Consider the following 12,725-nt stretch of genomic DNA (forward strand, 5'->3'; position numbering starts at 1 on the left):
TACTGAGGGGGATAACCACGGTAAGATTTCTACATAGAGAGTGGTGGGTGCATGGAACACACTGCCAGTGGTGCTGGTAGAGACACATACATTAGGGGCTTTTAAGAAACTTTTAAATTGACAATTGGATGATAGAAAAATACAGGACTGTGTAGGAGGGAAGGGTTAAATAGATCTTGGCATAGGTTAAAAGGCTGGCACATCATTGTGGCAGAAGGGCCTGTACTGTGCGATTTTCGATGTCCTATGTACAGGAACGGGCAGACAATAGATACTCATGCACAACAAGTCCTCACAAAGAGCTCCCCTGCAACCTCCTGCCAGGAGAACTTGGGTGTTGTCCCAGAAACTCTCTGTGCCTCCCATGCTCAAAGAACACAAGTGCTCTTCAACCACCTACCAAGGTTCACTTGACCTCAGAAGCACTCTGCCTCCTATCGATGCAGTATTCATTCAGTCAGTAACAACAAGCGCCTAAGGTTGAAAGGGTGTTGCATGCAGGCCAGGTCGCTGGGTGTATTTAAGGCAGAACTTGATAGGTTCTTGATTGACGTGGCATCAAAGATAACGGAGAGTGGGGCTGAGGAGGGGTTGATTGAATGGTGGAACAGATGGACAGGCCAAATGGCCTAATTCTGCTCCTATGTCTTATGGTCTTAGGGACATAATGTTGCTCCTTTAAGAACCGGATTCAAAGATCAGACCTGCTACGTCAATTGCAAGAACTAGCAACACAGGCGGAAGGAACAGCATCCTTATTCTGGCTATGCCAGCTCCAGAGTGGCTTCACTCAGGGAAACACAACAGCACTGCTCTGTGAATTGAAGTTCTCACATTTTATGGGACCCTGCTTACAGACTGTTTGCCCCACTCCCATCAGGAAAGAGGCTGTGCAGCATCCACACCAGAACCACTAGATCAAAAACAGTTACTTCCCCCAAGCCGTTAAGATGATCCACACCTCTACCCATTAACCCACCACCACAAAATACACATTATCTAGTAATACCTTATGTACCTATAATCAGGCTATGTATATCACAGTTATTTGTACATTGTGTTTTATAGCGTGATGATATTGAGTTTGCTGACCGCAAAGTTCTAAACTCAAACGAAGATCTTAAGACCTATCAGATATAAATAGCCATGAGTACTCTCACAAAAAGGAAATCATACTGCAACTACCCAATCTTCAAAGACTAGTTCATTTCCCTCTTTATTCCCCATGGGGAGTTCAGCTGCCAATAGAACATAGAGCGTAGAACATAGCGGCGTACAGCACAGAAACAGAGCATTTGGCCTACAATGTTGTGCTGAACCAGCTAAAAAGCAAATCAAAAACACCCAAGCACTAATCCCTCCCACGTACACCACGTCCATATCTCTTCATCTTCCTCATATCTATGTGCCTATGCAAATGTCTTTTAAAAGCCTCTGATGTATTTGCCTCAGCCACCATACCAGTGACACACTCCAGGCATCACGACTCTCTGAGTAAAAAACTTACTCCTCACATCCCCGTTGAACCCACCCCTCTCACCTTCAATGCAAGCCCTTTGGTATTAGACAATTCAACTCCAGGAAATCGATACCCTCTGTCCACTATATCTTTGCCTCTCATAATCTTGTAAACCTCTATCAGACCTCTACCTGATTGGTAGGGCAACTCTACACCCACTTTTACCTCCTGCTCTATCATTTCTAAAACTTTGAAAACCTGGTACATTAATCATTCATTCCTGTCCCTCTCTCAACCAAGTTTCAGTAATTGGTGCTACATCGTAGTTCCATGTACTGATCCATGGTTTAAGTTTATCACCCTTACCCATAATACTCCTAGCATTAGAATACGCACACTTCAACCTATCTGACCTATCGTACCTGTAATTTCAATTTTTCCTTTTAATACTTTTCCTGACATCTGCCTCCCAGTCCAATCTTTCCCTACTGAGGCTCAGAGCTGGCTGCTGCTACCATGATCTGATGGGTCATCCTCCCCAGCAGTATCCAAAGGGGTTTAACTGTTGCTAGGGGAATGTCATGTCCACAGGAGAACACCGCACTGACTTTTAATCTCCTTACCTCTCCTGGTGGTCACCCATCTCTTGTCCCAAAGTACCCATTCTTTGAGTGGTAGGTCTTCCCTCCCTCGCAAGGAAATGATGCTTCCAGCTAACAAAGTAGCTTAAAGCACAGTTCATTTACTTACAGTGATACAAATTTAAATCCAAACAATATGCTTCAATCACATTTAAAGCTCATAGAGAATTTCTGTTTTAAACGTTTCCAAATTACAAACTAATTTTAAAACACAAAGCATTTCTATACTATAAATAAAGACATCCGTTAGCCTTGCGAGACCATGGATCTGCGCCTGGAAAGTCTTCACTCTCCAGGGCGCAGGCCTGAGCAAGGTTGTATGGAAGACCAGCAGTTTCCCATGCTGCAAGTCTCCCCTCTCCACGACACCAATGCTGTCCTAGGGAAGGGCATTAGGACTCATACAGCTTGGCACCAGTGTCGTCACAGAGCAATGTGTGATTAAGTGCCTTGCTCAAGGACACAACCCGTTCCCTCGGCTGGGGTTCGAACTCACGATCTTCAGGTAGCCAGTCCAATGCCTTAACCACTTGGCCACGTGCCCAAGTATTACTAAAACACAGGTTCCAGATGAAGCAATCATTTGTTTCAGAAATCAAAGGCAGAAGAATGGATTCTAGTTCAGCCTGTATTTCTTTCATAATTCGTAATGTTCCTTACCCCGTTCCTAATAAGCTTGAACTGTTCTCTACATTTATATCCTTTGTCTGCCACATGGTTGACTTTACACACGTGATATTTCCTTAGGTACGCTTTCTAAAACAGGGTTTCCTAACTCTTTATTGCACCATGTACCAATACCATTAAGCAAGGGGTCTATGGAACCCATGTTGGGAACACCTGGAAAGGCTTTATGGAGACACAGTATCCAGCTACCTACAATTAATGCTATAAAGCTAACTTATCTGAATACATAAAATATCCAAAATTAAAAGATCATAAGACATAAGAGCAAAATTAGGCCATTCAGCCCATTGAGTCTGCTCTGCTATTTGATCATAGCTGATCCATTTCCCTCAAAACACCATTCTCCTGCCTCCTCCCCATAACCTTTGGCACCCTGACTAATCAAGAACCTATCAACCTCCACCTTAAATATACTCAAGCATCTAGACTCCACAGATGCTTGTGGCAACAATTTCCATAGATTCACCACCCTCTGGCCAAAGAAATTCTTCCTCTTCTTCATTCTAAATGGACATCCCTCTATTCTGAGGTTGTGCCCACTGGTCCTAGACTCCCCTACTATAGGAAACAACCTCTCCAAATACATTCTCTCTAGGACTTTCAACATTCGATAGGTTTCAATGAGATCCCCCTCATTCTTGTAAATTCTAGCAAGTACAGGCGCAGAGCCATCATATGATATGCCTTTCATTCCCGGAATCATTTTCATGAACCTCCTTTGAACTTTCTCAAATGTCAACACACCCTTTCTTAGATAAGGGGCCCGAAACTGCTTACAATACACCAAGAGAGGCCTCACCAGTGCCTTATGGAGCATCAGTAATACACCCTTGTTTTTATATTCTTGTCCTCTCAAAATGATTGCCAACATTGCATTTGCCTTCCTCACAACCAACTCAACCTGTATGTTAACCTTTAGGGAATCCTGCACCCTTGGCACTTTGGATTTTTGATTTTTCTCCTCGGTTAGAAAATAGTATGTTCGTTTATTCCTTTTACCAAAGTGCATGACCATAACTTCCTGACACTGTATTCCATCTGCCACTTCTTTGCCCATTCTCCTAATCTAAGTCCTTTTATAGTCTCCCCGCATTTTCAACACTACTGGTCCTTGCATCTATCTTCATATCATCTGCAAACCTGACTGGCAGACCACAGTACGTGTGCTTGCAACACTGTGTGTCCGACAGAGTGATCAGCAGCACTGGGGCTCCACAGGGGACTGTCTTGTCTCCCTTTCTCTTCACCATTTACACCTCGGACTTCAACTACTGCACAGAGTCTTGTCATTTTCAGAAGTTTTCAGATGACTCTGTCATAATTGGATGCATCAGCAAGGGAGATGAGGTCTACGGTAGGAAACTTTGTCACATGGTGTGAGCAGAATTATCTGCAGTTTAATGTGAAAAAGACTAAGGAGCTGGTGGTAGACCTGAGGAGAGCTAAGGCACCGGTGACCCCTGTTTCCATCCAGGGGGTCAGTGTGGACATGGTGGAGGATTACAAATACCTGGGGATACGAATTGACAATAAACTGGACTGGTCAAAGAACACTGCGGCTGTCTACAAGAAGGGACAGAGCCGTCTCTATTTCCTGAGGAGATTGAGGTCCTTTAACATCTGCCGGACGATGCTGAGGATGTTCTACGAGTCTGTGATGGCCAGTGCTATCATGTTTGCTGTTGTGTGCTGGGGCAGCAGGCTGAGGGTAGCAGACACCAATAGAATCAACAAACTCATTTGTAAGGCCAGTGATATTGTGGGGATGGAACTGGACTCTGTCACGGTGGTGTCTGAAAAGAGGATGCTGTCTAAGTTGTATGCCATCTTGGTCAATGTCTCCCATCCACTACCTAATGTACTGGTTGGGCACAGAAGTACATTCAGCCAGAGACTCATTCCACCGAGATGCAACTCAGAGCGTCATAGAAAGTCATTCCTGCCTGTGGCCATCAAACTTTACAACTCCTCCCTTGGAGGGTCAGAGATCCTGAGCCAATAGGCTGGTCCTGGACTTATTTCATAATTTACTGGCATAACTTACATATTACTATTTAACTATTTATGGTTCTATTACTATATTATTTATGGTGCAACTGTAACGAAAACCAATTTCCCCCGGGATCAATAAAGTGTGCCTATGACTATGACTATGACTAAACCTGGCCCAAAGCCACCAATTACATCATCCAAATCATTGACATACAACATAAAAAGAAGTGGTCTCAACACCGACCTCTGCGGAAAACTACTAGTCACCAGCAGCTAATCTGAAAAGGCTTTCTTCATTCCCACTCTTTGCCTCCTGCCTATCAGCCAATGCTCTATCCATGCTAGTATCTTTCCTGTAATACCATAGGTTCTTATCTTGCTAAGCAGTCTTATGTATAGCACCATCTCAAAGAACTTCTGAAAATCAAGTTCACAACATCCACCTATTCTCTTTTGTCTATCTTTCTTGTTATTTCTTTAAAGAATTCTAACAGATTTATCAGGCAAGATTTTCCCTTAAGGAAACCATGCTGAGGTTGGCCTATTTTATCATGTGCCTCCAAAACCTCATCCTTAACAATCAACTCCAACATCTTCCCAACTATTGAGGTCAGGTTAATAGGCCTATCAGTCAATCAGAGATCAGATGATGATATGCTAAGTGTTTTCATCTGGTCTGCAAGCTTCCTTGATCTAAGCAACTTAGTCAGCATTATCTGTTTTGAAAGAAGCCAAATTATATAACCCATTGTCTTATACTGCATCTCTTGAGCAGCAAGAAAGGAGTTGTGGGCTAGCAGTCTGCTCCATAGACAGAGCTAGTTGACAAAGCTGCTCTATAGACAGTGCATGTTTTAACTTCAAACTGATTTCTGCTTTCCAGTTACATTTCAAGAATTAAAGATTGACTCCCATTTATGACCAGAAGCTAAACAATGTTAGTTGAATGTTTACTTACACCTGCTTGATAGCAATTGAGTATAGAAAACTGAGCTTGGCAAAACATGAGGACAACTGGCCCAGAAAGCTAACATCCATCAGAATAGGACTGTTTTTATATTTATATGTATTGCGTTTCTTTTTGTTTTTAGTATTGTGTTCTTTATGCTTATTAAGTTTTTTAATGCTGCATTGGATCTGAAGTAACAATCATTTCATTATCCTTTACAGTTGTATACTGAAGAATGAAAATAAACACTTTTGAATGCTGAATCTTTTACAAATAGTGTTAGTGGGATTCACTATGTGGTTTTATTGTGAAAGAGAAATGGGGTTTAATTTCAAGACTATCTCACCATCCTTTCATCATTGCAGAGTCTACTTCCTGAAGGTCCCAGCCAATAACACTATGAAAGTTCAATGCCTGCATCAACTACTGCAGTTCAGGAAGATAGCTAGTCACCTTCTGTGCAAAATTAAGCTTGGAAATAAATGCTGGTCCTGCCCACGCACTATGAATAATTAAGAAAAATTCTCCTCCCAACTCAGAATAAGCTATTAAGACTGCACAGTGCAATCAATTATCCTGTCTTGCCTGTGAAATATTATGAGAATCCCACATTATTTGAGACTGTTCAATGGATACATCACCGTAGCCTTCCTCTAATATCACATATTCTTTGCCCTTATCTTTTAGTTAACTCTTCATTTCAGAATCACTTATATATGTTGTAAAATGTTTTGTTTTGGGGCAGCAGTACAGTGTGCTCCATTAAAAAAAGTATAAATTATAATGAAAAATATACAGTGGATTCCAGTTAATTAAGACACATTGGGAGCCATACATTTTGGCCAATTGCTTACAGCTGTCCCAATTAGATGTTGTTTCATAAAATTGTTAAAAAGGTATAAAAAAGACAAGCTACCATTTAACTGAGCAGCAAATTATGTATTTAAATGAAATACAGAACAAAATACATTATCAATACTACAACACTACCATAAACAGCATGAGTTCCTAATAGTTATTGACAGAGAAATCGCTACCGTGTCCTTTTCATTGACTATATATGGACAAAATCAGCAGACTCCTAGTGAAGTTAATGGACTACTTTCATACAATGCTATCAACTTTCATACAATGCTTAATGCGAAAAAGACTAAGGAGCTGGTGGTAGACCTGAGGAGAGCTAAGGTACCAGTGACCCCTGTTTCCATCCAGGGGGTCAGTGTGGACATGGTGGAGGATTACAAATACCTGGGGATACGAATTGACAATAAACTGGACTGGTCAAAGAACACTGAGGCTGTCTACAAGAAGGGTCAGAGCCGTCTCTATTTCCTGAGGAGACTGAGGTCCTTTAACATCTGCCAGACGAAGCTGAGGATGTTCTACGAGTCTGTGGTGGCCAGTGCTATCATGTTTGCTGTTGTGTGCTGGGGCGGCAGGCTGAGGGTAACAGACACTAACAGAATCAACAAACTCATTCGTAAGGCCAGTGATGTTGTGGGGATGGAACTGGACTCTCTGACGGTGGTGTCTGAAAAGAGGATGCTGTCCAAGTTGCATGTCATCTTGGTCAATGTCTCCCATCCACTACATAATGTACTGGGTGGGCACAGGAGTACATTCAGCCAGAGACTCATTCCACCGAGATGCAGCACAGAGCATCATAGGAAGTCATTCCTGCCTGTGGCCATCAAACTTTACAACTCCTCCCTTGGAGGATCAGACACCCTGAGCCGATAGGCTGGTCCCGGACATTTCATAATTTACATATTACTATTTAACTATTTATTACTATTTTCTATTACTATTCTATTACTATTTATTATTTCTATGACTATTACTATTTACTAATAGTAATATTACTATTACTATTTCTATTACTATTTAATTATTTATGGTGCAACTGTAATGAAAACCAATTTCCCCCGGGATCAATAAAGTATGACTATGACTACTATGATTGCATCCTCCAAATCTTCATTTTCATTGTAACATTCAAGGTGATTGTCAATACCTTCAAAGTCTTTGTAGTTCCTAACTGTTAAAGTAGTGAAATTGTTTCATTTTCACTCCCAGCCGTTTTTGGCATCTCCAATGCTTGAAACCACAGTGAGCAAACAGTTCTGAATTGTCTTACTGTTTATAACTCACCTACTGTTAGTGACAAAAATCTGTTTTTAACACAAGTTCACACGACTGATGCTATTTAAAATCTGCTTACTCTAAGCATGATCTAGTGTCTAACAACTCCACAAGTGCATATATCTGACGATAGTAACAGGCACCTGCCTCATTTAGCCAGCATAGTATCCCAAATAAATTAAGGGAATCTCAGTTATTTTCTCAATTAGTTTTTGTTCCTTAAGAGTTGTCCCAAATAAGCAGATGCCCGAATTAACCAATGACCCAATTAGCCAGAATCCATTGTATTTAAAAAATTAAATGTGTAAAAAGAGGGCAATAAAGAGTGGGGTAGTGTTCATGGGTTAATTACCTGTTCAGAAATATGATGGCAGAAAAGCTGTTCCTAAAATATTGAGTGTGCCTCTTCAGGCTCCTGTGCCTCTTCACTGACAGTAGTAATGAGAAGAGAGCATGTCCTTGGTGGTGGAGATCCTTAATGAAGGGTGACCCCTGTTTGAGGTATTACATTTTGAAGATAGTGAGGAGACCAGTGCCCATGATGGAGCTGGCTGAGTTTACAATTCTTCCCAAAATTCCTCTGCCTTCAGTAGCTCCTGCTTTATAAAAAAAATACTATTAGTCACTGTCTGCAATCTATCTCTGCAACTGGGTACTCCTGGACATTTTTTAGATCTGTTTTCTGCAGTGCTCTTTGACAGGATGTTCATACTGTTGAAGAACAATGTGAACTCCCAGTGGCTGTATTCCATTTGGAGTTTGAGAAGATCTGAGGGGCCAATGCACAGGATCAGGGAAAGCCTCAGGAAGTTGTAAACTCACCCAGCTCTGTCATGGGCACTGGCCTACCCAGCATTGAGGACACCTGCCAAAGGCGAAGCCTCTAAAACACGGCATCATCATTAAGGACCCCTATCACCCTCTTCTTCTTTTTGCCTCCAAGTAGGAGGTACAGGAGCCTGAGACAGAGACACACACTCAATGTTTTAGGCGCAGTTTCTTCCCCTCATGAATGTACAATGAACCAAACCAAGAACACTACCTCATTATTTTTCTGCTCTTTTTGCACTCCCTACTTATTTATTTTTTTAATATATATTTCTTGTTGTCATTCATAGAGTTTTAAAAATGTTTATACTGCTGCCACAAAACAACAATTTTACGACACATGTCAGTGATATTAAACATGAATCTGAAGCCCATTCTCAAATGCAAGCTTACTCTGGACATTGCAGTTTACATAACTGTGGGAAAGTTGCTGCTCAAACTGCAAATTAAAACACAAGAATACTTAAATAGGGCCAGCTATCGATAATCCAGATAAGCACATTAACCTTTTGTGCTCTTGAGTTACCCGGCCTAATGTCAGGGCCATTGTTTTAGTGTTAGTGGAGAGCTGACAGTCCAAACTTTAAACATAAACACAAATATTAAGAGTTCCGTTTGAGTGATGCGAGGCCAGTTAGTTACTGATGTCTGACAGTCCTGTGTGCTTTTAAACTCATATCCCTTGAGACATGTGTGAAAACAGGGTCTGGTTTTGCAACACAAATGCTGAGATCCAGCTTTTTGGCAAGGGCCTCAAGGAATCAGAACTTAATTGAAAACACCATTTAAAAAAACATAATAAAAAGGTGAACATGTCTTTACACAGTTGGAACTGAAATTAATCTTTGTTCCCGTGAAAATGTTCTGAATGCTCTCTACATAAATTATTATGCCTTCTTTACTTAAAGTCATAGAATCATAGAGCAACGTAGCATGGATACAGGCCCTTTGGCCCAACAAAACCATGCTGACTACCCAGCTAGTTCCACTTTACTGCGTTCTGCCCACGTCACTGTATGCCCCACAGAATGTCAACTTGTTGACAAGAACAGCAATTGCTGATCATCTTTGATAGCTCTGTGGTTAGTTTGAAGTTACATATAGATCTGACCTGGAAAGGATGGTGTCCATCTGAAGAAACATCAGATAACAATCTAGCTTTTTATGACGATCAGTAATTTTGTGGTCATCAGTAGCTTTTTAGTCTGGATTTATCTAAATTCGGATTTATTTATCACATGTACAGTACAATGAAACAGTCAAATATGTCACTTGCGTTAATAATCAGCACATCCAAGAATGTGTTTGGGGTAGCCCACGAGTATCGCCACACATTTTATGTTGTATTGTATAAGGAAGGGTTAGATTCAAAGCTCAGTACACATCATAGGCTAAAGAGTGAGTACTCTGCTGTACCATTTGCTCCATGTTTTATTCCAGCACCAACGTCGAATGCTCACAACGTTCAGCAGAACACAAGCAGGAATAATACAACAACAAAGCAAAAACAAGCTCAAACATCTAGACAGGCCTACATTCCCAGAACAGGCTGCCTCCGGGCCTCCAGTACTAGGCCCCAGCTTCTCAGACTTCCCAGCTGTGCAATTCTAACTTGTACCCTCAAGTTAACACAGAAGAACGCAAGAAACCTGGAGCTAGAGATGGCTGCTCAAACCTGCCCCTCCCTTCAGTATGATCACAGATAATCTATTCCAGCCCTCTCGACATCCTCTATGCCAGATTCTCACTCTCAAGGTCCCCTGATCTTTCAGAAGTTACCTATATCCATGTTAAATACTTCTATTGATCCAGCCTCCACGACTGTTAGGAGCAGAGAATTCCAGAGAATCACTACACTCTGTGAGAAGGAATTTCTACATACCTTATGGCCTTCTAGCTTTTAACTGTGTTCTCCAGATGGAGGCTCTCTCACTAGTGAAAGCATCTCAGCATCTACCTTGCCATGCCCCATTAGGATGTTATAGTTTCAATAAGATCACTCCTCATTTTTCTAAACTCTGATTGCCCCAACCTGTATAGTTCTCTTTATAGGATTCTGTTCTGATAATTTAACTACTAACCTATTTTATTGATAATAGCTGCTTTAGACATGGAATGAAAATTAAATTTAGCAACTTTAATATATCATTGAAGGGACTAAGGTAGAGCAGTCAGTGTGTGGATGTGTGGAATATCAGACAAGTGGCAAGGCTGCCTCATGGCTAGTGTGATGCTTTACAGCGCCAGCGATCTGGCGTCAATTCTTGCTGCTGTCCGTACGTTCCTGTGACCGTGTGCTTTTCTTCTGGGTCCTCCGGTTTCCTCCCACATTACAAAAAATGTATGGGCTAGGGTTGGTGCGCTATGATGGGGTTATCGTTGGGACCAGAAGCATGGCAACATCTGACGGCTGCCCCCAGCACGTCCTCGGACTGTGTTGGTCGTTGACGCAGAGCAATACCTTTCCTTCGGCGCACATGTGACGAATAAACCTAATCTTTAAAACTGTGAAGCAGCCTGGTCAGGGCTTGAGTGCTATACTGGTGAGGTAATAGTAAATGCACTGTATTTCCACAGGATGGCAGAAGAAGTGTGCTGTCGGTTGCTCAGAGCGAGTCTGAGAGGCCCAGCAATGCATTAATGTCTGAAGTATTCACTCATCGAATCATTAAACACTCCAGTCTTTAATCCTATTATTTTTATGTTAAAGAATCACATATTTATTAGTGGCCTTGGATTGGGCAGCATTGACATGGCAATGGCCCATCCAGCATTCAGTGCTAAAACCTAATCTTATACCTAATCCTAACAAGAGAAATAAAGAGAGTTTAAATTCTGTACATTTTTTAGGGTTTTCCCAAATTAGTTTTCATAATATTGTTGTAATGGAAAAAATACAGGCAACAAATGCCACAGAACCTGTTTTAATGATATCGGATGAAGGATAAATATTGACAGTGACGTAATGTTTTCTTTGCTTTTCAGATTTGCACCAGGCAATCTTTTAGATCCACCTCATTTGTAAAACAACTTCATCAACAGGACAGCCTTCCTTCAGCACCGCAATAGACCTTAGCATTCAGTTCCCTGGAGGCAGATTTGAACCGGCTATTCTTGAATTCAAAGGAAAGTGGTATAGCTTGCAGACGTGCTGCCTCACAGCTTCGGAAACCCGGGTTCAACACTGATCTCGGCTACTGTCTGTCTGAAGTTTGCACGTTATCCCTGTGACCATGTGGGATTCTGCTGGGTGCTCTGGTTTCCTTCCACATCCCAAACGTTTACAGGGTTGTTAGAGCATACAACATAGAGAGGAACAACACAGGAACGGGTCCTTCGGCCCACGATGTTGTGCCCAACTAACATAGGTAACAATGCCGATTTAGACTAATGCCTGCACATGACCCATATCCATCCATTGTCTGCATATAGCCTATCTAAAAGCCACATAAACAACATCATATCTGCCTCCTCCACCACCCTGGAAGCATATTCTAGGCACCCACCACTCTCTGTGTAAAACACTTGGCCTGCATATCTCCTCTGACTTCCCTCCCTCTCACCTTATATACATTGTCTCCAGTATTAAGCATTTCAATATTGGTGGAAAATACAGGCTCTCTACTCTATCTATGCCTCTCATAATTTAATGAACTTCTATCAAGTCACCCCTCAGCCTGTGCCACTGCAGAGAAAACAACACTATTTAGTACTACATTAATTAGCCACTGTACATTATCCTTGGGTGTAGGTTGATGGGAATGAAGAGAGCATAAAATAGTTGTGGGTGTGTTGATTGTAAAAGTGGATGCTTGATGGTTGGCATGGCCTTGTTGTGTTTCTACGTTGCACTCGGTGGCCACTCCATTTGACATCCTCTGTACCTAATAAGGTAGCCTTTGAGCATGTGTTCATGGCCTTCTGCTGTGGTGACCCATCCACTTCAATGTTCCACATGATGTGCATTCAAAGATGCTCTTCTGCACACCACTGTGGCAGTGAATTGTTATTTGAGTTACTGTCACCT

The sequence above is a fragment of the Mobula hypostoma genome, chromosome 20 (genome assembly GCF_963921235.1).
Source record: "Mobula hypostoma chromosome 20, sMobHyp1.1, whole genome shotgun sequence".
Classification (NCBI taxonomy): Eukaryota; Metazoa; Chordata; class Chondrichthyes; order Myliobatiformes; family Myliobatidae; genus Mobula; species Mobula hypostoma.